The sequence below is a fragment of the Monodon monoceros genome, unplaced genomic scaffold (genome assembly GCF_005190385.1).
Source record: "Monodon monoceros isolate NGI ecotype Baffin Bay Population unplaced genomic scaffold, NGI_Narwhal_1 Super_Scaffold_7, whole genome shotgun sequence".
NCBI lineage: Eukaryota > Metazoa > Chordata > Mammalia > Artiodactyla > Monodontidae > Monodon > Monodon monoceros.
The window spans coordinates 3940507-3967111 of record NW_021703784.1 but is presented as its reverse complement, the minus strand read 5'-3'; the positions used below and the strand labels follow the sequence as shown (position 1 = coordinate 3967111).

Genomic DNA, 26605 nt, shown 5'->3' with positions numbered 1-26605 from the left:
GTGGCACAGTGGTTGAAAGTCCGCCTGCCGATGCAGGGGACGCGGGTTCGTGCCCCGGTCCAGGAGGATCCCACATGCCGCGGAGCGGCTGGGCCCGTGAGCCATGGCTGCTGGGCCTGCGCATCTGGAGCCTGTGCTCCGCAGCGGTAGAGACCGCAGTGGTGAGAGGCCCGCGTACCGCAAAAACAAAACAAAACAAAAAAAAAAAAACCAATGAACCGTATCAAATTGGCAGTATAACCAAACAGAGGAAAGTACTTCAAGTGACTTCTGAACACAGTAAGTACTCTGATTATACAGCCTTCATGTAATATATTCTAAGGACAAAAATAGATGCAAAGAAATCTTAAACTTTACTCAGTTTATTGTTAGTAATGATATTGGTATGATAATTTTGAAATGATTTTAAGTATACATAGTAGGATAAGGCAAGTATGTTAATTTTATTAGGAACCAAGATTTTTGTTTAAGACAAAAGAGACCAATATAGAATCAAAGAAGTTAAAGAAAAATCTGCTACGTTAAATCTGAATTGAATATATAACTATGAACTTGATTCACAAGCAAAAAATCATTTTTAGTTCTCCCCTCTGAAAGGGCCTAGAAATAGTGACACTCCAGCAGCAATGAATATGCCAAACATCCAGATCTTGGTTTCTATACACCGTTTCTCACTACAAAGAACCAAGACTCCTTAGATTAACAGCCCATTCCAGATCTGGAACAAGGAAAGTAACAAGGCAAGCCTGGGATATCCTGTGCCAGAAAGCACTCCCAGCATTAAAAAGACACAGGAGACAGCTTGAAAAGGTTCCTACTGTCCAAATTTGGGACAGTTAGATCATCAAGAAGAAAAACGACTGTAATGGTTATTAAAAAAAAAAAAAAAAGAATAAATTAAAACCCATGAGTCCATAGTGAAACTGTTAACACAAGTTCATGTGCCTGACACACAGTGAGGCCAAACAACCTGAAACGTCGGAGTCTGGAGCAGAGAAAGGTTTACTGCAGGGCCATGCAAGGAGATGAGGTGGCTCATGCCCTAATAAGCCCCAAGCTCCCCGAAGGTTGGCGAAGTACTTTTAAAAGCCAGGTGAGGGAGGGAGGTTGCGAGGTATGTGATCAGCTTGTGCACAATTCTCCCACTGTCTGATGGTGAGGCAGCAGGGTGGTGTCACAGGGGTGAACATTATCAGTCCTTAGGCAACAGGAGGCCTGGGGCTATGTGCTCAAGGTCGCCAAGGAGTTAACATCTTCCATTTGTTGGAGGGGGGTAGGTTTACATCTGCAAAACAACTCAGGAAATGTGCATCAAACACTATTATCTAGGTACTTCAGAGAGGAGCCACAGCAGAGGATCTGGGGGAAGGCCCATCCTGGGAAGGCCCCATGGGGCCCTGCTCAGTTACAGTTATCCCCATGAAAAAGAAAAAAAAAAAACCCCTTATTTGCCACCATTGGGGGTGACTATCGCCCCAGTATTCTTTACTCTGAATACCGATAACTGGAGGGAGGACATTAGCATTTTTAGGAGGAAGTTTAGTTCACTCCTAGTTAATGAAGGAAATCTTCCAGACAGAAAATCTCCAATAAAATAACTGATTTAAGCAAGAGTCATCAATGGGTGCTAAAATCACTGAGCAAACGGTAGGCAGAAACAGGTATTTGCTTGGTGTCAAGGAATTACTCCAAGATCACGTACAAATCACGAACAGGGAAACCACATCTTTATAACAGATCTGGTAGTCACCACTTTGATCAAGTGGTCACATTTAGTATCCTTAACAGTGTGGCAATCTGACGTTAAATACCACCTAAATGGCATAACATGAAGTACACAGCATCATCTATTAAATATTCTTGCCAAATAAAGTTTTCCTTAAGCTACTCAAGCTTTTCTTTAGACCTAACTTCCAGTAACAGGAAATTCAGGGCGACAGAGGAATTAATTAAATGACACCATTAGGAAACAGACAAACCCAGAAGTGGGAGCATAAAGCAAATGGTTTGGTTAATTGTCAGAATAAAAAAAGATGGGTACTCCTCTTTTAAAAAAAGGACTAGAGGCATAATCAACAAATGCAATGCTGGGGTCAGGGGTAGATTTCCCAAAAGAGACCTTGGCATACTAAGGAAATTTGCATATGGATTGTTAATTTAGAAAGGTGTTGATAATGATACTGGGGTTAGAATGTCCTTAGTTTTAGGAAACCATGCTGAAATACTGGAGTGTCATGGAGTTGGCAATTTACTTTCAAATGATTACATATTGAGACACACAGAAAGGGAGGAGAGGGGGGAAATGGCAAAAATGTCAATCACTGAATCTAGGTACTGGAGTGTTCACTGCATTTTCCCCTCAATTTCAAAGAGACTGACATTTTTCATAATTAAGTTTAAAAAAAGTGTACCTGTACTGAGAGGAATGGTAGAAAACACATCTACACTGGAATTATATCTGGATCCAAATCTCACCTCTATCACTAACTAGTTGTGTGGCCTAAAGCAAGTTACTTAATATCACTTGTGTTTGTCTCATCTGTAAAACTCAAGTAATAATATCTTAAGTCATTAGGTTGTTCTGAGAATAAAATCACATCAGATATGTAAAATGCCTAGCAGTGTTGCACACAATAAGTAAATCTGGTTTTCATAATTAATGCAATCATCCTAAAATACAAGACTACAGGAAAACATTCCTTTCATTATTGCCACATTCCATGATTAGGAAGCTACATTAGGTAAAATTAAATATCCATTGACAGTGAAAGTGAAGTAATGGGGGTAACTGTATAAATAAAGATTTACATAATATTTTTTTAAATGCAATAATTCCGACCGAAACACTCTAGGCAAAAAAAGCTACCTACCCAAACAACTGGTATCTATCAAATTGTGAAGTCTGCTTTTGGTATTAGCCGCTTATCCGAATAAAACAGTAAGAAAATAAGTGGAAGTTAAAGAGAGTATCTTCCTAACCAACAGAAAATCTACTTATACGTGGAAAAAAATGTAAGTTCTGGCCTTCATTTCTATAAGTCAGTCCCAATAAAGCAGACTTACTGGGCTTTACTCTAAATTCTGGTTAACCTTCATACAACTCACAAGCATGCTTCCTTTCATCAGTTCTAACGTACTCGTCATTTCATTCGCAGGTAACCCTTTTCTGGTTAGGCCAGCAGAAAATGACTAGATGCAGACTGATCCCCAGATAGGAAAGAAAAAAAGGTTTTCATTTTTTGGTTTTTAAGGAAGTGCCAACCTTTTCTTCCCAGTACCAGAGAAAAAAAGCAGCAGGGGAGAGGAGGGAACAGTGGGTCTCGCGCTGCGGGCTCGACCAGGTGAGACGCTAACACTCCGCCTCCTCGGGGTTAGGGTGCTGGGCACACGCGCGTGCGGATGCGGGGCGTCCTGGGAGATCGGGGCAATTTCTCCTGGACGGCGGGACCCAAGGCCAGTCTCCTTCCCGAAGGCTCAGATGCCATTGAGGGGACCCTGCGGGGTGTCTCCCGGCGCGGAGGGGGTGAGGAGACCAGGCGTTCCCTTCCGTCCAGCGCCCAGATGGGGGACGCACGGCGTCAGCCCTTCGGAGGGCGCGCCCGAGGGCGCGGGCGGCGAAGAGGGGCCGGCCCTCCCCTCCCCTCCCCGTTACCTGCGGGCGGCGGTGCCAGGGCCCGGAGGCCTGCTGCTCCTCCTCCTCCTCCTCCCCGCCAGGCTGAGGCGGCGAGGGGGTGGTGGCGACGGTGGCGGCGGCAGCCCGGGGGGAGGGGGCGGAGCGCGCGGCCCGCTCCCTTTCTCCTCCCCCGGGAGGCGGAGGAGACCCTATCTCGGGCCGCCGCGCCTAGGCCCGTGGACAGCCTGCGGCAGGGGCATGGCGGCCCCGAGCAGCGGCGTGCCTGCGAGGTGGGAGAGTGCGAGGCGGCGGGAGGGGAGCGCTCTGGGGGCCTGAGGGGAGGAGCGAGGGGCCCCGGCGAACCGCGCGCGGGCGGCCGTTGGGGGCGGTTGGCCGAGGGCAGGCGGCGGTTTGGGGAGCGAGGCGACGGCTCGCGTTTTCCCGGCGGGGCGGGGTGGGGAAGGGGAAGGGGAGTGAGGGGAGGGGAGGGGGAGGTTGGGAGGGAGCCGCCGCCGCGCGCGTGCGGGCCGGCGCCGCCGCGGTTGCCGCTCCGCTCACTCCAGCCTGTTTGGGGGCACTTTGTTTGTGTCCCACAATGCTCTGCGCGGGCGGCCGGGCTGGGGAGGGGGAGGGCAAGTGGGCGGGGCGGAGAGAGCTCGGGGGCGGGGCGCGAGCTCGGGGCGGGGGGGAACGCGGGTACTGCGCAGGCGCAGAGGACGCTGCTCCCGGTCGCCGTCGCTCGAGTTCGGTCTCCCGACGCACCCGCGGGTTTTGACAGGAGCAGTGCATCTTCATGCCTTCGTGAACACGTGTAGAGTTACCTTCACAGGCCGCCTAGGCACTGGCCAATTCGCCCTTCCTCTGCCCGTCCGCTCAGCAGGCTTCCCGCTAACCTTGACAAGCATTTCTGCGCACGGTGCACGCTTCTTGCATTTTTTTTTCCTTCTTTGAACTAAAACCGAAACAAACTCCTGTTTTCTCGAGTGGTTTCTGTAGCGGCGCTGAACCGGAACACCCCAGACGCTTTCTCTCGGTGAGAGGGTGAGCTGGTAGTCAGCCCATTTCTCACACGCGGAAACTGAGGCCTGCGGACAGGCGGCCCCGGACAGGTGAGGATGCCGTGCGCCGCCGGCTCCCGCGCCCGCCTCCCCGCAGGCAGCCAAGCCCGGCCGGTGTCCGGCTCCCTGCGGCCTCTGCAGCCCGGGGCGTCCTCTCGGCGCCCGAGAATTGTTCTAGAATTTCCCTGGGCCACCCGGCGGGAGGTGCGGTTTTGAAATGACTGGAGAAATCCATCTTATTCCCCCAACACGGGGTCACCTAGAGCCGCTCCCCAAATATGCCTGTTCCTTTCGCACCTGGAGTCACATTTGGTTCCACCGCCAGTAACCTGGCTTTCCGGCGACGGAGTATGCGGGGGGCTTGAGAGTTCTCGGTCAACTGCAAAATCGCGTAAAGTGTTAAAACTCCCAGGACTCCAAGCCTTAGCGTCCCCGGCCCGGCGGGCGGGCGAGCGCTCGGACGGGGCCCGGTGGCCCGGAGGGGCGCCCTGGGCGGCTGGCAGAAGCGCGCCCCAGGCTAGTCGGCCGGCCGCGCTGGGGCCAAGGGGGTGCGGCCTGCAGCGCCCGGGGGGCTCCTCAGCTGCATGCTGTGTTTTCCCATGCCTTCAGCTTTTGCACCGAAAAACTTCTCCAAAGGGCTTTGTTCAAGGTGGCCGGCACCCCGTCTGAAGTAGAGTGGCGTTTTGTTCTGAAACACTTGGCAACGTCTTGCCTTGATCTCACTGAGAGACAAGCACCCAAGCACCCTAGCACCCCCTCTTTCTAGCCACTGAAATCTATGTGAGAATTAAAGGCCATAAAAAGCAACGTCAAATTGTATAGTCTTCTGCGGTTTCCAACAGATTTTCAAGTATATATAATGTTTAATTCTAACAGCAATCGTAATATGTAGGTTTTGCTGTTATTCCCACCATCATTTTTATTATTCCCATTTCAGAGATGAGGAAAGTCAGGAAGATGCGAATGAGGCCCAGAAAGTTTTGTGCTGAGATTTGAAGAAGGAGAAGAAAAAGAAGGCGGAATGCTTACCCTGGAAGGGGAACAGCAGCGACAGAGCAAGTCTCAGGAAGGGCCTGGTGTGTGTTAGAGCAGGTGCACAAGGTAATACCTGGAGAAGAATCAGGGTGGGAATAAAGCAGTCAAACAAATCCCGCGGACCTCTCCTAGGGCATTTAATCGGAGAGTCGATAAGGGACCTCTAGGCAAGTCCTTACTGCTTCCCAGGGGACTGAGGTGGCAGCCCTGGCACAAAATACAGCTTTTCTTGTATTACTCTCTTGTCTTTTCTCCGTTTCCTCCCTTTTTGTACTTTTCTGTTTTTCATTTTATATTTAAAAATTATCATCCTCTCACCCCACCCCCTCCCTGGGACTGGAGGATAAATTAACCACCCAATGGCTGTGGGACCCTAAGGGCACAGGGCTAGATGGTTGGATAGGGTGTGAGAAGATATAAAAAGATTAACTTTGTAGGAGTCCTCTCCTCTGTTTTGGCTTTGGGCAGGGCCACTTTCTGTGGCACCCGCAGCCTCCCCCTTTCTCCTGGGCTAGTAGAGACTTGCCCTTGGCTTGGCCGGAATATATACACCTTTTTTCCACACTAGGTTAAATAATACTGCTGGGAGGATTTTATGAAACCAGAGTCCTGCACACAGGTGAAACAAACAAACAGAGACAGTTATGAGGAACCTTAAATTATTAACCTGGTGCAGGTGATTCTGAGGAATTCAAATTCCAGGCGAAGAGGGTTTTATTTCAGCCCTGAGCTGTTCGGGGGGGCCAAATTCTGGCAGAAATGGCACTTGCTTGTGGTAGCCCGTAAGGACTGAATGGGAACTTAGTTACTTAGTCCACAACTTATTTCAGAGCAAGAACACTGGACACTTAACTGAAAGATCTCTAGTCCAACTCAGATAATTCCAATAGAGGAGAACTCACTACTGCACAAAGCAGCCTTGCTCCCCTATTAGATCATTCCAACTATATTAACAAAATTAGTCTAACTCCCCGACCCTGAAACTTGCACCTCTTCTAGTATTCCCATTTCATCATCCATCCAGTTGAGCATGTCAGCTTGGCTACTTCACTACTCTTCCACATCTCAGTTCCAACCCATCAACAAGTCCTACTGAATTCGTCCATTCCTAGGACCACCATCCTAATCTTGTAACCAAGCAGGACCCCATGGGGCCTTCCCTTCCCAGATCCTCCTCCTCTCTGAAGTACCTAGATAATAGTGGATTTGATGCACATTTCCTGAGTTGTTTTGCAGATGTAAAAAAAACCCCCTCTCCAACAAATGGAAGATGCTAACCTTGATCACATAGCCCCAGGCCTCCTGGAACCTAAGGACTGATAATGTTAACCCCTGTGACACCACCCTGCTACCTCACCATCAGACAATCAGAGAATTGATAAGCTGATAAGCTGATCACATACCCTAAGGCTCCCCCCTGCCACCCTGGCTTTTAATCCCCGGGCTTTTTAGGGCAAGAGCCTCCTCATCTCCTTGCATGGCCCCGATGTTTCAGTTTGTTTGGCCTCACTGTGCATCGGGCACACGAACTTGCATTAACAATCTAAGACACCAACCAATACCTTGTACCCGGAGAACTGTAATACCACCTACCTGGTTTCCCGAATATACCCCGCCCCCTTCTCTTCATTCTCTGCATGGTAGCTGGAGTTATAATGCATAGTGATCTTATCACACAACAATGGCTTCCTATTGTTTTTAGGATCAAATCTCAAACTTTTACCATGGCTTTCACAGCTACAAATGTGGGCCTGTTCAATACATAGCTTCAGCTTCAACTCTCATTATACTCTTTCAAGGAACATGCCAGATGCAGATTTTTTTTTCACATCTTCTAAAATGCCACGCTCTTTCCTCCAGTGCACACATTACTCCCTCTGTATATGTATACATTGTTCCTTAGCTAATTCCTCTCAATCCACACATCTCTTCTACATAATATATGTATTTAAAGAGAAAAAGCAGGGCTTCCCAGTGGTTCAGTGGTTAAGAATCCGCCTGCCAATGCAGGGGACATGGGTTCGAGCCCTTGTTTGGGAAGATCCCATATGCTACAGAACAACTAAGCCTGTGTGCCACAACTACTGAGCCTGCACTCTAGAGCCCACGGGCCACAACTGAGCCCGTGTGCCACAACTACTGAAGCCCATGAGCCTAGAGCCCGTGCTCTGCAAGAGAAGCCACTGCAGTGAAAAAACCCGTGCACCGCAAGGAAGAGTAGCCCCCGCTCCCTGCAACTAGAGAAAGCCCGCACGCGCAGCAAGGAAGACCCAACACAGCCAAAAATAAATAATTAACATAATAATAATAAAATAAAGAGAAAAACCACAAGCCCAAATGTCACTTTTGCTAAAGCCCATGGTACCAAACCTAGATTTAATACCTGACCTAATTGCAGTTTCGACCTTTACCGGGAATGTAATCTTAATCAGCCAGTTTGGAAGTTTCTGGTCAGCAATAATAATAATCTGTCACATGGACCCTCTCCATTCCCCACCCCATCCCGCCCCAGGAAGAAGATGCAGTCTGCATGATGAAACCCTTGCTGTCACTTCCCCCCACAGAAGAAGGTGTCCTGGCCTAAAAATAATCCTTTCTATTCTTTTATTAAACATCCCTTGCCCCCCACTTCTTCCTATAAAACCTCCCATTTTGTACAGCCCCTCAGAGCACACTTCTCACTGCTAGATGGGATGCTACCTGATTCAGGAATCGAATAAACTGAATTAGATCTTCAAATTTACTGAGATGAATTTTGTTTTTTTAACAATATACATGAACATTATGAGATATAATTCACATACCATGCAATGGACCCATTTAAAGTGTTACAGTTCAGTGTTTTTTAGTATATGCAGAGTTGTGCAGTCATCACCACAGTCAATTTTTGAACATTCTCGTAACCCCAAGAAGAAACTCTTACCATTAGCAGTCACTCTCCCTTCCTCCCCAACTCCTCAGCCCTAGGCAACCACTAATCTGTATACTTTCCGCTTCTACAGATTTGCCCATTCTGGACGTTTCATATAAATGGAATTCAGCTCTCTTTCTGACAACCACTCATTCAAGGCCTCCTCCCCTGTTTCCCCTGACTGTGTTAGATCCCATGGTATAGATTCTTAGAGCTCCCTGCATTTCTCCAACACTCTTCTAATTACCACTGTAGTTCCCTATTATCATTCACCACTTTAATCCCAGAGCCTAGCACAGTGTCTAGCCCATAATAGGTATTTGATAAATGTTTAAGGAATGAATCATGATTAATGAAATAAATGAATATGGGGGCCAATTTTATCAGTTAGTAGAATGGCAACTTCCCAAGACCTGTGATGTCAGGGAAGAAGCTTGTGCTTCAGTAGACTTACCCATTCTTCTCCAAGATGCCAGAATATCCACAATTAAAGTCCATCCTTTTTTTTTTTTTTTTTTTTTGCGGTACGCGGGCCTCTCACTGTTGTGGCCTCTCCCGTTGCGGAGCACAGGCTCCGGATGCGCAGGCTCAGCGGCCATGGCTCACGGGCCCAGCTGCTCCGTGGCATGTGGGATCTTCCCGGACCGGGGCATGAACCCGTGTCCCCTGCATCAGCAGGCGGACTCGCAACCACTGCGCCACCAGGGAAGCCCCAAGTCCATCCTTTAAAAAAAAAAGTCCATCAAGCAGCCGCAAGGCACAGGGATATTAGCTCGGTGCTTTGTGACAGCCTGGAGGGGTGGGATAGGGAGAGTGGGAGGGAGGGAGACGCAAGAGGGAAGACATATGGGAACATATGTATATGTATAACTGATTCATTTTGTTATAAAGCAGAAACTAACACACCATTGTAAAGCAATTATACCCCAATAAAGATGTTTAAAAAAAAAGAAAAAAAAAAAAAAAAACTCCATCCTTTCGATTTTTTTTTTTTTTTTAATGTTTGTAGCAGCTTTATTCATAATTGTCAAATCTGGTCACAACATCCTTTTGATTTTTGAAGACTCGTTAGATCTTTAAGATGCAACTGTTGAAATACAGCTCATCTTCAAATGGGGAATTGGTGGTTTAATTTTTTTTTTTAATTCAAGGAAGAAGGCGGTGCTTTGGCCTCAGTGATTTGATCTTAATGCTTTTGTTTGCTCTCAGCCCACCTCACCTCCCACCACAACACTATTCTTCTTCCTCTTCACAGGATTCACAGCCAGACTTCTCAAGCCTAAATATTATCCGCACTCACTGTTCTTTGCTCTTGCTTCTCCTTCTTTACTTCTCATCCCCTCTAATTTGATCTTCCCTTCACTCTACCTTCTTACTGTCACCAATTGTTTCTATGTTGCTAATCCAGAGGATATTTATTTGCACTCTCATCTTACTGGATTTTTTTTTTGGGGGGTGGTGCCACACAGCTTGTGGAATCTTAGTTCCCCGATCAGGGATTGAACCCGGGCCCACGGCAGTGAAAGCGCCCGAGTCCTAACCACTGGACCGCAAGGGAATTCCCCATCTCACTGGACTTTTGAGCAGCATTTGGACTTGTTGAGTACTCGATCAAACTTGAAACACTCTCTCCCTTGTCTTTGCTGACATTCTCAATGTGCATGCAGGGTTGAGAACTAGTGTTTATACTATCTTCCGGGACCAGTGAGCCTCAAAAATGTGGTCTCCAGACTGCAGCATTAGTGTCACCTGTCAAATTGTTAGAAATGTGAATTCTTAAGTCATATCTAGACCTACTGATTCAGAAACTCTGGGGTAGTGGCCCAGCGATCTGTGTTTAAATGAACTCTCCAGGTAATTCAGACCCTTGCTCAAGTTTAAGAACTGGTGCCCAGGCAGACCTGTCTAAACTCTGTGAGCCATTCTTTTTTTTTTTTAATGCACTTTTTAAAAAATTTACTTATTTTTATTTTTGGCTGCAAAGGGTGTTAGTTATGGCACATGGGCTGCTCTCTAGTTGTGGCGTGTGGGTTTTCTCTCTCTAGTTGTGGCACGTGGGCTCAGTAGTTGTGGCACGTGGGTTTTCTCTCTCTAGTTGTGGCACGTGGGCTCAGTAGTTGTGGCACGTGGGCTTAGTTGCCCTGCAGTATGTGGAATCTTATATCCCCAAGCAGGGATCGAGCCCACATCTGCATTGGAAGGCAGATTCTTTACCACTGGACCACCCAAGCCATTGATTCTTAAATGCACACTGCTAGCCCATATCTCTCTGCCCAGCTCCAGATGCGCCTGTCTAACTGCCTACTAGTTCCACTTTGCTTGGTTGTCTCAGAAATACCTCAGACTCAACATGTCCAAGATAGACTAGTGGCCTTCTTCTATAGACAGTGTTCTCGCTCACTGTTTTCTGATCACCGAAGGGTGCCATTTTACAACCAGGCACAAAAATCAGAACCCAGGGTCATCTCTGACACCTCCCTCTCTCGATTTATTATTAAATTATGTCAATTTTGCTTTCCAAATTTCTTTTAATATAAACATCTTTTTTAAAATTAATTAATTAATTTTATTTTTGGTTGCGTTGGGTCTTCGTTTCTGTGTGAGGGCTTTCTCTAGTTGTGGCAAGCAGGGGCCACTCTTCATCGCGGCGCGCGGGCGTCTCCCTACCGTGGCCTCTCTTGTTGCGGAGCACAGGCTCCAGACGCGCAGGCTCAGTAGTTGTGGCTCACAGGCCTAGTTGCTCTGCGGCATGTGGGACCTTCCCAGACCGGGGCTCGAACCCGTGTCCCCTGCATTAGCAGGCAGACTCTCAACCACTGCGCCACTAGAGAAGCCCCCTTCTTCTTTATTGTGGAGAATTTCAAACATATAAAATATAGAAAGGACAGTTAAAAATATATAAACATGTACCTAACACTCAAGCCCCCGAATCCAGTCAATGGCCAACATTGCCTCATCCATACCCCCTTCAATTTTTTTCCCCTTCCCATATTATTTTGAAGAAAAGTCCAGGTATCATATGATTTTCTATGTAAATAGTCTGTATTTCTAAAAGAGTTAAAAAAAAACTCCCAATGCCATAATCACAAATTTAAAATAACAATGATTTCTTAATGTCATAAAATATCCTGTTACTATACACATTTCCAATAGACTCATAAATGTTCCTTTTTTTTTTTTTTAACCAAATGTTTCAGTGAGGAGCTATACTGTGTTTGGTTGGTACATTTTTTTTCTTAATTAAAAAATAAATTTTTTTTTGGAGTATAGTTGATTTATAATGTTGTGTTAGTTTCAGGTGTACAGCAAAGTGAATCAGTTATACATGTACATATATCCACTCTTTTTTAGATTGTTTTTGGGTTGGTACATTTTTGAAAGTCCTCTGTATTTATTTTTTCTTTCTTTGTTTTCCCGTTTTTGGTTTTTGGTTTTTTTGCCATGCCGCTAGGCGTGTGGGTTCTCAGTTCCCTGACCAGGGATTGAACCTGGGCCATGGTAGTGAAAGACCAGAATTCTAATCACTAGGCCGCCAGGGAACTCCTAGTATTTTTTTTTTTTTTTTAATTTAAGGAAGTTAGTTGTTTGTCCTTTAGTTTTTGCCACAATCCAGATTTTGTCAGTTGCATCCCCACAGCATACTTTAATGTGTTACCTTGTCCTCTGTTATTTTCTATAAATTGGTAGTAAGATCTAGATGTATTATCAGATTCGTGTTTAATTTTTTGGCAGGATACCTTCCTAGGTGGTGGTGTATTTTTCCATTAGGAGACACACAGTGTGTGCTTGTCTCTCTTTTTGTAGTGTTAACAGCTGTTGATGAATAATGCCTGCATCAATTCATTCATTAGGAGTTTTAAAATGGTGATATAATTCAATCATTCTTCATTTAGAAGCTGCAATATTTCTACAAGGGAAATCACCCCTCTTCAATTATTTGATTACCCGTTGGTATAGTTCATGTAAGAAAGCAGGATAAATGCTTGATTCTTTCCCTTTCACTATCTCTTAACCCTGTCGACTCTCATTTTCAACTGCCACCATCCTGATCCAAAATCCTTAACCTAACCTCCAAGATCTTGAACCTTTAGTGCCCTATTCATCTTGCAAGGTCCTGAATGATCTGGTCCCTGCCTGTTTCTCCAGCCTCATTTCCTGCTATTTTCCTCCTCCTTTTCTCACTATATCCAAGCCTCAAAAAGCTTTTGATGACCCCTCTACCTGGAAAGCTTTCTCCAATATCCTCTTCCCTTACTAACTCTTACATTGCTTTCTTAAGGAAGGCTAGATTGGTGTTCCAGTTATAATCTCTTATACCACCTTCTACTTGTCCTTCATAGCAAGTCTTATAGCTTGTATTACATCTGTGGTTTTTTGTTTAATATTTGCTTCCCCCACTAAACTATAAGATCAAAAAAGTCAGGGACCATGTCTATTTTGGTACCATATTTTTTCCTAAGCTTAATTTAACGCTCGTAATATAGTATGTGTGCAAAAAATAAATGTTGAATAACATTGAATTGAAGTCAGATTTGGGAAAAATAAAACATTTGTCTCGATTTGTAAAGAGTAAAGATAACTAACTTTTTTTTTTTTTTTTTCAGTACGTGGGCCTCTCCCGTTGCGGAGCACAGGCTCCAGACGCGCAGGCTCAGCGGCCATGGCTCACGGGCCCAGCTGCTCCGCGGCATGTGGGATCTTCCCGGACCGGGGCACGAACCTGCGTCCCCTGCATCAGCAGGCGGACTCTCAACCACTGCGCCACCAGGGAAGCCCGATAACGAACATTTATTGAGAACAAGGTACTCTCCTAAGTTCTTCTAATATTCATTATAACCTTATGAAGTAGATATAATTACCTGTAATTGACAGGTAAGGAACTGCAGAGAGAGTAAGTTCACATAGATAGTAAATGTCAGAGTCAGGATTGAAATCTAAGCAATCTGGGGACTTCCCTGGTGGCGCAATGGTTAAGAATCTGCCTGCCAATGCAGGGGACGCAGGTTCGATTCCTGGTCTAGGAAGATCCCACATGCCGCGGAGCAACTAAGCCCATTCGCCACAACTACTGAGCCTGCACTCTAGAGCCCCAACTACTGAGTCTGTGAGCCGCAACTACTGAAGCCCATGCACCTAGAGCCCGTGCTCCGCAACAAGAGAAGCCACCGCAATGAGAAGCCTGCGCATGGCAATGAAGAGTAGCCCCTGCTCGCCGCAACTAGAGAAAGCCCACTTGCAGCAATGAAGACCCAACGCAGCCATAAATAAATAAATAAATAAATAAGAAATCTAAGCAAACTGGCTCTAGAACCCCAGATATAAGGTTAAAACCCTAGTATACTGCAGTCTGTAAGAACAACAACACAAATGTCTACACTGGAGAGGAACTGACCTCAATTCTTTGAGTCCTAAATTAAAAAATTCCAGAGAAGGGGCTTATTAGCTTAGGTCAGGTCAGGTACTCATCCCTAAACCAACCAAACCAAAATCAACGCGATGGGCATCATTAAGAACATGCAACTTCTATGCCAGATATGTGGATGCAAAGGGGCAATTTCCAGAAGAAGGGGGAATGCCAGGCAGGCAATCTCATAGAGGGTACACACATATTTCTTCCCATACATCCAGTATCATAAATTCCCTTGTCCAACATAATGCACTTTTCCCACATAGGACAACAGACACCTTGCCTCCTCAATGAGAAACTATTCAAAGACATAGCTAGCTACCACATCCATCTCTGATTCCCAGAATCTCTGTTTGACCATGTCTGGATATGATTGCACACAGTTTTGCAACCTATCGGCTAAATGACAAATTTAATCACTCTCAAAACAGTAGAGTCACAATCGTTTGCAAAGATACTAAAGTCAGCTCCTGATGCTGAATTTACCTTGGGCCAGTGATAATCTCCAAGACCCATATTAGGCAGTTATCCCAGAGGCCGCAGAGGAGAAAAGTGCATAGACCAAACTAAGAAGCTCAAATCTCACAGTTTATCAATAAATTTTAAAACACATAGTGAGAAGTAAGGGGAAAGGTGGGGTGTGTGAACACACATTGGATAAGCTACAAGCACAGTGGAAGAGCCATACTACCTGAGTCTGGATTATACAATGTTCATATTCCCATTTTTCCCCTGTTGTGTTAGCTTTCCTCTCTGGTGGTGGGGCTTTATGGGAATCAGAATTGCGTCTGAGCAAGGGGATCCCATAGACTGAAGGTACATAGGGCCATCATACACACTTGTTTATTGGAATGATGCAGGGGCAAGTATACCTGGCAAATACCTGTATCTCATCAATTACCCTGATGAGTAGCTGTGTTGTTTTTTTTTTCAAGTAATTTTATTTAATTAATTAATTTATTTACTTTTTGGCTGTGTTGGATTTTCGTTGCTGTGAGCGGGCTTTCTCTCTAGTTGCAGCGAGCGGGGGCCACTCTTCGTTGCAGTGCGCAGGCTTCTCGTTGCGGTGGCTTCTCTTGTTGCAGAGCACGGGCTCTGGGCGCGCAAGCTTCAGTAGTTGCCGCACGCAGGCTCACTAGTTGTGGCGCATAGGCTTAGTTGCTCTGCTGCATGTGGGATCTTCCCAGAACAGGAATCGAACCTGTGTCCCCTGCGTTGGCAGGCAGACTCTTAACCACTGCGCCACCAGGGAAGTCCAATAGCTGTGGTTTCACCTACATTTCTTGGGCAGAGGACAAGTGGGGTCAGAAGGGCATCATCGATGGGTGGCTCATAAACATTGGATGCGTGGTGTATCTCACATATATTTAGTGAATCAGGAATATTTGGTATGTCTTGGTCCTTCCTTCCCTGTCTATCTAGTTCAGAACATGTATGCTCTACTTATTTTTATATCTCTCCAACATTCCTCGCATGCCATTGGCTTCTATACTCGGTTTCATCTAGCCGCCTTGTTTTTTTGTCTTATTTTCTATAGTAAACATGGAAAATAACTAAATTATACAACAAACACGTTACAAATATTAAAAATCAGGTGTAGAAATTACCTTGGAAGATCTCTTAAATCACCCATAGAGCACAATATGTTGTACTTATGAGCCACTTTGGAGGCTGACATGCCACCTCTCACTATGTCTGACCCAGTGGGTCTTCCCTCCAGTGTGGGGACAGATTGCTCACTCCTCTGTTGAGTACCAGAGAAGGTTGTGGGCTTGTTTAGTGACTCGCACTCAGACTGCTGGGTGTCCACGAAACTGAGACCAGAAACTGAGTCCAGCCAAGCAAACGACAGATTCCCGTCTCCCACCTCCTGCTTACTCTGAGCATCCACTCGCTGGATGAAACAATCAATGAAATATTGCCCAGTTGTGGGTAATAAAAAACCAGACTTCCCACAGTAGCCATCTAGATGGGGGAAAAGAAGTTCCCAACTCCCTTAGGTGTGTTTTTAACACTGGCTGGTAATCGTGCTCTATTTTCCTAGTCAGTTCACTCTTTTGCTTTCCTACAGGACTATTTCCTAACGTCTCCTCTCCTGTCAAACCTCTAATAACTCTTCTTTACTCTCACTCACTGTTGATGACCCATAACATGAATGACCACAAATGTAGTGGCTGAGATCAACACAAATACACTGTCTCATAGTTCTGTGGGTCGAAACGTCGACACAGGACTCACTGGGCTAAAATCAAGGTGTAGGCAAGGCTGTGTCCCTTTCTGGAAGCTCAAGGGGGGAACCCATTTCCTTGTTTTTTTGGGCTCTAGAGGCCACCTGCATTCCTTGGTTCATGGTCTCCTGTCTGTAAAGTCAGCAACTCTCTGACCCTATACCAATTGTCACATGTTGCTCTGATGCAATCTTCTGTTTCCCTCTTCCAGTTTTGTTTGTTTGATTTTAGTAACAGCTTTATTGACGATCTAATTCACATACTATACAATTCACCCATTTAAAGTGTACAATTCAGTCATCTTTAGTATATTCACAGAATTGTGCACCTTTCACCACTACCAATTACAGAACAGTTTTCATCATCCCCCAGAGAAACCCTGTACCTTTAGCAGTCACCCTGTATTCTCCCCAGCCCCAAACCCTGGCAACCACTAATTTACTCTCCGTCTCTATGGATTTGCCTATTCTGGACATTTCATCTAAGTGGAATCATACAATACATGCTCGTTTGTGCCTGTCTTCTCTCACTTAGCGTGTTTTTAAGGTTCCTCCGTGTTGTAATATGTGGCAGTATTTCATTCCCCTCTTCCACTTTTAAGGACTCATGTGATTAGATTGGGCCTACCCAGATAATCCAGCATAATCTTCCCATCTCAGGGTCCTTACCGTTAATCACATCTGCAAATTCCCTTTGACCATGTAAGTTAATATTCACAGGTTCCAGGGATTAGGATGTGACAACTTTGGGGGGCCATTACTCTGTCTACCACAGTGACCATCCTTCCTATATCAGAAAGGAAAGAAAAGCAGTCAGAAGAGAATTTTGACAGACTCTTTATCACCACATCTACCCACCCATCCCCACTGTGTGGATCCAGGGACTCTGCCTTCCTTCCTGTGGGGTGGTTGAAACTCTCTTGCTCCCAGCATTTCCTTCATTTTGTTTCGTGTTTTTGTTCCCCCCACCCCCGCCCACATCTCGCGGCATGTGGGATCTTAGTTCCCCAACCAGGGATGGAACCCGTACTCCCTGCAGTGGAAGTGCAGAGTCTTAACCACTGGACTGCCAGGGAAGTCCCAGCCCTTCCTTCAGAGACTGCCCCTTCCTCTGCTGCCAGCAAGGCCTCACTGCCACCTGGCACCAAGCCATGTCCTCTTGCTAACTCAGTAACACCACTGGAGCTATCTCCCTGCTCTCTGCATTATCATTTCCCCCCTTCTACCAGGATCATTACAACTGGCATCAAAGCAACTTGTAATTTCTCCCTTCTTAAATTCTTTCTTGACCTCTTCCTTCTCCTTCTACTGCCCCATTTCTTTGCTCCCTTTTACAGCAAAACTTCCTGAAAGATTCGTCTGCATTGTTTCCAATTCTTTCCCTTAAAAATTTTTTTTGTTGTTGCATGGTTAAATGTACATAATATAAAATTTGCCATTTTATCTGTTTTTAAGCGTACAGATCAGTGGCACTAAGAACGTTCACACTGTTGTGCAATCATGACCACGTCAAGAACTGTCCAGAGCTTTTAAATCATCCCAAACAGAAACTCTGTACACATTAAACGATAACTCCCAGTACCTCACCCCGGCCTCTGGTAACCACCATTTGCTTTTCGTTTCTATGAATTTGAGCATTCTAAATGCCTCGTATAAGTGGAATCCTGCAATATTTGTCCTTTTTTGTCTAGTTTATTTCACTTAGTATAAGTTTTTAAGGTTCATCCAGCTTGTAGTACATATCAGAATTTCCTTCCTATTCCATTGTATGTATGTATGTACCACATTGTGTTTATCCATTCATCTACTGATGGACATCTGGGTTGTTAACACCTTTTGGCTAGTGTGAATAATGCTATTATGAACATTGACGTACAAGTATCTATTTGAGCTAGCTCTCTTAAATCCACTCCAGTTAGGCTTCTGCTCTCACTGCTCCACTGAGACAGCTTTTGTCCAGGTAACGGATCACCTCTGGATTGCTGTAGCCAACGGTCAATGCTCCATCCTCGCCTCACTTAGTGCCATCTGGCTGAGTTGATCGTTGCCTCTTTGGGATGCTCTTCACTTGACATCTGGGACACACCACCACACGCTCCCAGCTCTCCTCCCACCTCTCTAGGCACCCTGTCTTAGTCTCCTTTGCTAATCATCTTTACTGTCTCCTCCTCAGTCCTTGGACCTACTCTGTTTGCAGAGTAGGTTTGCACTCACTCCCTTGGTGGGTGATATCACCCTGTCTCATGGCTTTAAATATGCTGACAACTTCCAAATGTATATCTCCAGCCTGGGCTTCTCCCTCGAATGTCAAACTCCGGTAATCTACCTGACATCTCTGTTTGAAAATCAAGTGGGCATCTTTGATTTAACGTGCCCAACACTAAATTCCTCATCATCCTTATCCTACCCGCTAAAACCCAATCCCCTCAGTACTTCTTCATTAATTTGTTGGATCTTCATCCGTCTAGTTGCTTAGGCAAAAAATCTGGGAATCATCCTTGATTCCTCTCTTTTGCTCCCACTCCACATTCGGTGCATTAACAAACACTACTGGCACTTTCTTCAAAATATATACAGAATTTGACCATTTCTCACGACTTTCACTGCTACTACCTTGATAGGACTTACCAGCATCTCTTGCCTGTATTATTTCCGTAACCTCCTAACTAGTTTCCCTGAGTCTGCTCTTATATCTCTTCAGCCAGTTGTCAACATAGCAGCGGAGAGGTGCCATTAAAATATTAACATCTCAAGTCATCCCTCTACTCAGAATCCTCCAAAGGCTTTCCATCTAACTCAAAGTGAAATTCAATGTCCTGGTAATGGTTTACAAGACCCTACACAATCTCAACCCTCCTTAGTTCTGTGACCTTACTTCCCACAGTGCTCTATTCACTCACCTCTCTTTAGCCAACCTGGCGTCATTGCTTTTCTCAAACACACCAGGCATGTCTCTACCCGTACTTTCTATTTCCTCATTCCTTCACTGCCTTTATTAAGATGCCACCTTTTCAGTGAGAACTTTCCTGATAACCTTATCTAAAATTGTAATCCTGCCAGCAGTTTACTTTTCTTCATTACACTGAAAACTTTCTAAGATACAATGTAATTTACTTATTTTATTTTATTGTTTTCTTTTCTGCCAGTAGAATGTAAACTATATAGGGGAGGAATTTTGTTTCTTTTGTTCACTGATGTATACACAGGACGTAAAACACTGCCTGGCACACAACATGTACTCAAAAAAGAAATGAAAAACCATATTTGATACAAGGCTCTCATGAGGGCAGTAAGTTGATGGTGAAGGCATCTGATACTCTCAATGTTTTCATCTAGATAGGAAGCAAAGTTACCTGCTGGGTCAGAGTTGTGGTGCATGGCTTGAAGAGAATGTTGCAGATTTGCAAGAGCACTTGTGGGAAATAGGAAAGGCCTCACAAACGAGGTCCCCAAGCCCCACAGAGGGTCTTGCTGAGGGTGAAAATCTGGAGATTTTCTCCAGAATCTAATAATAACTACATTTATTGAAAGTGTCAGGAGTTGTGCTGAGTGCTTTGCCTTTACTATTTTATTTTGTTCTTACAATAACTCTGAGATACATATTATTATTTACATTTTACTGGAGAAAAATGAAGCCTTAGAGAAGTTAAATAACTTGCCCAGGGTTACTTGGCTAGTGAATGGCAGAGCTGGGATTCAAATTTAGCTGTTTTACTCCAAAGTCCATGCTTGCACTGTGTTCATCATAGGCTTGCTATAAGAAAAGGGATTTTCAGATAGATCCAATCTTGAGTGTTTGCCACATGGGTGAGGCAGAATAAAAGAAGTCTACAGGTGGGTTGTAGGAAGTAGAATGGTTGAATGGTGTACTGTGGATTCCAGTCTGGTTAGGGTTGGCACCATAGCCATGAATGGAGTAAGGTTCCTGGACAAATGGAGAGATGAAGGAATTAGAGTTATTAATGAAGTAGCAATGTAAGGGGACTGCCAGTCTTAACATCATGGCAGAATGAGCCAGTGAGGATCTCTGTTACCCCTTTCCACTGCACAGGCATAGAAATGGTGTTCCTGGTGCCAAAATTGAAAGAGGAGCTAAAATCTGGATCTGTAAACATGATTCATTGGTCAGGGAGATAGCAAAGCAGTGTATATACTTTAGAGATTAGGTACTGGGCTCACAACACCTGTATAAGGATAGGAGATAGAGCCTTAAGAGAGAAGAAGGCAAGAAGCTGGAACTGAGATCCCTAAATCAAGCCAGGACTCTGATAAAATTACCCCCGGTATCTCAGTGAAAACTACAGACTTCCCAGGGGAGTAATAAGGAAATGTATTTCTGCCCCATGTTCAGATTTTGAATCTGAATTTTCCTTATTTTCATTAATGGGATTCCTGAAGAGGAGATATTAGTATAAAGGCTGGTCCTGGACAGTTTGTTATCCTGGGCAGTGAAATCCTTTGTGTGCCTGGAAGATGCAAATATAAAGTCACTATGTAGTATACCTCCATCAACCAGGAGACTCACATGGGAAAACTAATCTCTACTGAAGATGAACTTATACTCAAAATTCCAAACCACATGGGAAATGATCCATTATGCAGAGATTTATCCAAATCTAATTCTATCAATGGAGTTAGAACTCTGAAACCTTGTTTTTATAAAACAGTCTTGAAAAGATTATAAAATAAGTGGTTTGAAACTAACTAAAGAGATGAAAGAAGATATAGAAATCATAATGAGAAAACAAGACTCTGAAAATAGACTGGGTAGATTTGAAGAAGAGCCAAATAGAGTTTCTCAAAATGAAAAACATTTTTATTGAAATGGAAACTGAATAAGTGGGTTAAACTATAGACTAACACATTAATGAATGATTTGTGAAGTGAAACATAGCCAAAAGGTAACTATCCAAATGATTGCACAAACAGAAAGGATGGAGACTATGAAAGAAAAGTGGAGATATAGAGGATACAGTAGCTTCCAGGAAAAGAAAGTAGAAAGAATGGGGGAGAGAGCAGAACGAAGATGGTGGAGTAGAAGGATGTACTCTCACTCCCTCTTGCGAGAACACCAGAATCACAAGTAGCTGCTGGACAATCATCAACAGGAGGACACTGGAACTCACCAAAAAAGATACCCCACATCCAAAGACAAAGGAGAAGCCACAATGAGACAGTAGGAGGGGCGCAATCACAGTAAAATCAAATCCCATAACTGCTGGGTGGGTGACTCACAGACTGGAGAATACTTATACGACAGAAGTCCACTCACTGGAGTGAAGGTTCTGAGCCCCACGTCAGGCTTCCCAACCTGGGGGTCTGGCAACGGGAGGAGGAATTCCTAGAGAATCAGACTTTGAAGGCTAGTGGGATTTGATTGCAGGACTTCGACAGGACTGGGGGAAACAGAGACTCCACTCTTGGAGGGCACACACAAAGTAGTGTGCGCGTCGGGACCCAGAGGAAGGAGCAGTGACCCCAGGGGAGACTGAACCAGACCTACCTGCTAGTGTTGGAGGGTCTCCTGCAGAGGCGGGGGGGTGGTGGCTGAGGCTCACCCTGGTGACAAGGACACTGGCAGCAGAAGTTCTGGGAAGAACTCCTTGGCATGAGCCCTCCCAGAGTCTGTCATTAGCCCCACCAAAGAGCCCAGGTAGGGTTGCCTCCAGTGTTGGGTTGCCTCGGGCCAAACAACCAACAGGGAGGGAACCCAGCCCCACCCATCAGCAGTCAACCAGATTAAAGTTTTACTGAACTCTGCCCACCAGAGCAACAGTCAGCTCTACTCACCACCAGCCCCTTCCATCAAGAAACTTGTACAAGCCTCTTAGATAGCCGCATCCACCAGAGGGCAGACAGCAGAAGCAAGAAGAACTACAATCCTGCAGCCTGTGGAACAAAAACCACGTTCACAGAAAGAGAGACAAGATGAAAAGGCAGAGGGCTATGTACCAGATGAAGGAACAAGATAAAACCCCAGAAAAACAACTAAATGAAGTGGAGATAGGGAACCTTCCAGAAAAAGAATTCAGAATAATTATAGTGAAGATGATCCAGGACCTCGGAAAAAGAATGGAGGCAAAGATCGAGAAGATGCAGGAAATGTTTAACAAAGACCTAGAAGAATGAAAGAACAAACAAACAGAGATGAACAATACAATAACTGAAATGAAAACTACATTAGAAGGAACCAGTAGCAGAATAACTGAGGAAGAAGAAGGGATAAGTGACCTGGAAGACAGAATGGTGGAATTCACTGCTGCAGAACAGAATAAAGAAAAAAGAATGAAAAGAAATGAAGACAGCCTAAGAGACCTCTGGGACAACATTAAAAGCAACAACATTCGCATTATAGGGGTCCCAGAAGGAGAAGAGGGAGAGAAAGGACTAAAGAAAATATTTGAAGAGATTATAGTCGAAAACTTCCCTAACATGGGAAAGGAAATAGCCACCCAAGTCCAGGAAGCGCAGCGAGTCCCATACAGGATAAACCCAAGGAGAAACACGCTGATACACATAGTAATCAAATTGGCAAAAGTTAAAGACAAATAAAAATTATTGAAAGCAGCAAGGGAAAAACAACAAATAACATACAAGGGAACTCCCATAAGGTTAACAGCTGATTTCTCAGCAGAAACTCTGTAAGCCAGAAGGGAGTGGCATGATATACTTAAAGTGATGAAAGGGAAGAACCTACAACCAAGATTACCCGGCAAGGATCTCATTCAGATTCGATGGAGAAATCAAAACCTTTACAGACGAGCAAAAGGTAAGAGAATTCAGCACCACCAAACCAGCTCTACAACAAATGCTAAAGGAACTTCTCTAAGTGGGAAACACAAGAGAAGAAAAGGACCTACAAAAACAAACCCAAAACAATTAAGAAAATGGTCATAGGAACATACATATCGATAATCACCTTAAACGTGAATGGATTAAATGCTCCAACCAAAAGACGCAGGCTTGCTGAATGGATAGAAAAACAAGACCCATATATATGCTGTCTACACAGACCCACTTCAGACCTAGGGACACATACAGACTGAAAGTGAGGGGATGGAAAAAGATATTCCATGCAAATGGAAATCAAAAGAAAGCTGGAGTAGCAATACTCATATCAGATAAAATAGACTTTAAAATAAAGAATGTTACAAGAGACAAGGAAGGACACTACATAATGATCAAGGGATCAATCCAAGAAGAAGATATAACAATTATAAATATATATATGGACCCAACATAGGAGCACCTCAATTCATAAGGCAACTGCTAACAGCTCTAAAAGAGGAAACCAACAGTAACACAATAAAAGTGGGGGACTTTAACACCTCACATACACCAATGGACAGATCATCCAAGATGAAAATAAATAAGGAAACAGAAGCTTTAAATGACACAATAGACCAGATAGATTTAATTGATATTTATAGGACATTCCATCCAAAACCAGCAGATTACACTTTCTTCTCAAGTGCACATGGAACATTCTCCAGGACAGATCACATCTTGGGTCACAAATCAAGCCTCAGTGAATTTAAGAAAATTGAAATCATATCAAGCATCTTTTCTGACCACAACGCTATGAGATTAGAAATGAAGTACAGGGAGAAAAACGTAAAAAACACAAACACATGGAGGCTAAACAATACGTTACTAAATAACCAAGAGATCACTGAAGAAATCAAAGAGGAAATCAAAAAATAACTAGAGACAAATGACAATGAAAACACGATGATCCAAAACCTATAGGATGCAGCAAAAGCAGTTCTAAGAGGGAAGTTTATAGCTATACAAGCCTACCTCAATAAACAAGAAAAATCTCAAATAAACAATCTAACCTTGCACCTAAAGGAACTAGAGAGAAAAGAACAAACAAAACCCAAAGTTAGCAGAAGGAAAGAAATCATAAAGATCAGAGCAGAAATAAATGAAATAGAAACAAAGAGAACAATAGCAAAGATCAATAAAACTAAAAGATGGTGCTTTGAGAAGGTAAACAAATTGATATACCATTAGCCAGACTCATCAAGAAAAAGAGGGAGAGTACTCAAGTCAATAAAATTAGAAATGAAAAAGGAGAAGTTACAACAGACACCGCAGAAATACAAAGCATCCTAAGAGACTACTATGAGCAACTCTATGCCAATGAAATGGACAATCTGGAAGAAATGGACAAATTCTTAGAGAGGTATAACCTTCTGAGACTGAACCAGGAAGAAGTAGAAAATATGAACAGACCAATCACAAGTAATGAAATTGAAACTGTGATTTAAAATCTTCCAACAAACAAAAGTCCAGGACCAGATGGCTTCACAGGTGAATTCTATCAAACATTTAGAGAAGAGCTAACATCATCCTTCTCAAACTCCTCCAAAAAATTGCAGAGGAAGATACACTCCCAAACTCATTCTATGAGGCCACCATCATACTGATACCAAAACCAGACAAAGACACTACAAAAACAGAAAATTACAGACCAATATCACTGATGAATATAGATGCAAAAATCCTCAACAGAATACCAGCAAACAGAATCCAACAACACATTAAAAGGATCATACAACATGATTAAGTGGGATTTATCCCAGGGATGCAAGGATTCTTCAATATACACAAATCAATCAATGTGATTCACCATATTAACAAATTGAAGAATAAAAACCATATGATCATCTCAATAGATGCAGAAAAAGCTTTTATGATAAAACTCTCCAGAAAGTGGGCATAGAGGGAACCTACCTCAACATAATAAAGGCAATATATGACAAACCCACAGCAACATCATTCTCAATGGTGAAAAACTGAAAGCATTTCCTCTAAGATCAGGAACAAGACAGGGATGTCCACTCTCATCACTATTATTCAACATAATTTTGCAAGTCCTAGCCACGGCAGTCAGAGAAGAAAAAGAAATAAAATGAATCCAAATTGTAAAAGAAGAAGTAAAACTGTCACTGTTTGCAGATGACATGATACTATACATAGAGAATCCTAAAAATGCCACCAGAAAACTACTAGAGCTAATCAATGAATCTGGTAAAGTTGCAGGATACAAAATTAATGCACAGAAATCTCTTGCATTCCTATACACTAATGATGAAAAATCTGAAAGAGAAATTAAGGAAACACTCCCATTTACCATTGCAACAAAAAGAATAAAATACCTAGGAATAATCCTACCTAGGGAGAAAAAAGACCTGTATGCAGAAAACTATAAGACACTGATGAAAGAAATTAAAGATGATACCAACAGATGGAGAGATATACCATGTTCTTGGATTGGAAGAATCAATATTATGAAAATGACTATACCACCCAAAGCAATCTACAGATTCAATGCAATCCTTATCAAATTACCAATGGCAGTTTTTACAGAACTAGAACAAAAACTCTTAAAATTTGTATGGAGACACAAAAGACCCAAATGGCCAAAGCAGTCTTGCGGGAAAAAAACAGAGCTGGAGGAATCAGACTCCCTGACTTCAGACTATACTACAAAGCTACAGTAATCAAGACAGTATGGTACTGGCACAAAAACAGAAACATAGATCAATGGAACAAGATAGAAAGCCCAGAGATAAACCCACACACCTGTGGTCAGCTAATCTATGACAAAGGAGGCAAGGACATACAATGGAGAAAAGACAGTCTCTTCAATAAGTGGTGCTGGGAAGACTGGACAGCTACACGTAAAAGAATGAAATTAGAACACTCCCTAACACCATACACAAAAATAAACTCAAAATGGATTAGAGACCTAAATGTAAGACTGGACACTATAAAACTCTTGGGGGAAAACATAGGAAGAACACTTTTTGACATAAATCACAGTAGAGTCTTTTTTGATCCACCTCCTAGAGTAATGGAAATAAAAACAAAAATAAACAAATGGGACCTAATGAAACTTCAAAGGTTTTGCACAGCAAAGGAAACCATAAACAAGATGAAAAGACAACCCTCAGAATCGGAGAAAATATTTGCAAACGAATCAACAGACAAAGGATTAATCTCCAAAATATATAAACAGCTCATGCAGCTCAATATTAAAAAAACAAACAACCCAATCCAAAAATGGGCCAAAGACCTAAATAAACATTTCTCCAAAGAAGACATACAGATGGCAAAGAAGCACATGAAAAGCTGCTCAACATCACTAATTATTAGGGAAATGCAAATCAAAACTACAATGAGGTACCACCTCACACCAGTTAGAATGGCGTCATCAGAAAATGTACAAACAACAAATGCTGGAGAGGGTGTGGAGAAAAGGGAACCCTCTTGCACTGTTGGTGGGAATGTAAATTGATACAGCCACTATGGAGAACAGTATGGAGGTTCCTTAAAAAACTAAAAA

General features: G+C 43.7%; 1 protein-coding gene and 2 long non-coding RNA genes across 8 annotated transcripts in view; 2 read left to right on the top strand and 1 right to left on the bottom strand.

Annotated features, from left to right (window-relative positions):
• Positions 1 to 4548, bottom strand: part of ZBTB44 (zinc finger and BTB domain containing 44) — a 71190-nt gene extending 66642 nt beyond the window's left edge. For 4 of the 6 annotated variants that reach the window (XM_029207801.1, XM_029207804.1, XM_029207806.1 and 1 more), the window contains exon 1: positions 3653 to 3908. The gene's annotated coding sequence lies outside the window, so the exon portion shown is untranslated. Of the gene's footprint in view, positions 1 to 3652; positions 4077 to 4434 lie in introns of those variants that run through there. The other 2 variants (XM_029207802.1, XM_029207807.1) reach the window with 2 other exon arrangements.
• On the top strand, positions 4316 to 13288 carry LOC114886794. The gene is made up of 3 exons (XR_003791430.1): positions 4316 to 4722; positions 5609 to 5772; positions 13222 to 13288. It is a non-coding gene; the product is annotated as an uncharacterized LOC114886794 (long non-coding RNA).
• Positions 13289 to 13332: 44 nt separating this feature from the next.
• The window catches only part of LOC114886662, a 39018-nt gene continuing 25745 nt past the window's right edge, over positions 13333 to 26605 (top strand). The window contains exon 1 of the long non-coding RNA XR_003791385.1: positions 13333 to 13419. This is a non-coding gene — a long non-coding RNA (uncharacterized LOC114886662). The remainder of the gene's footprint in view (positions 13420 to 26605) is intronic.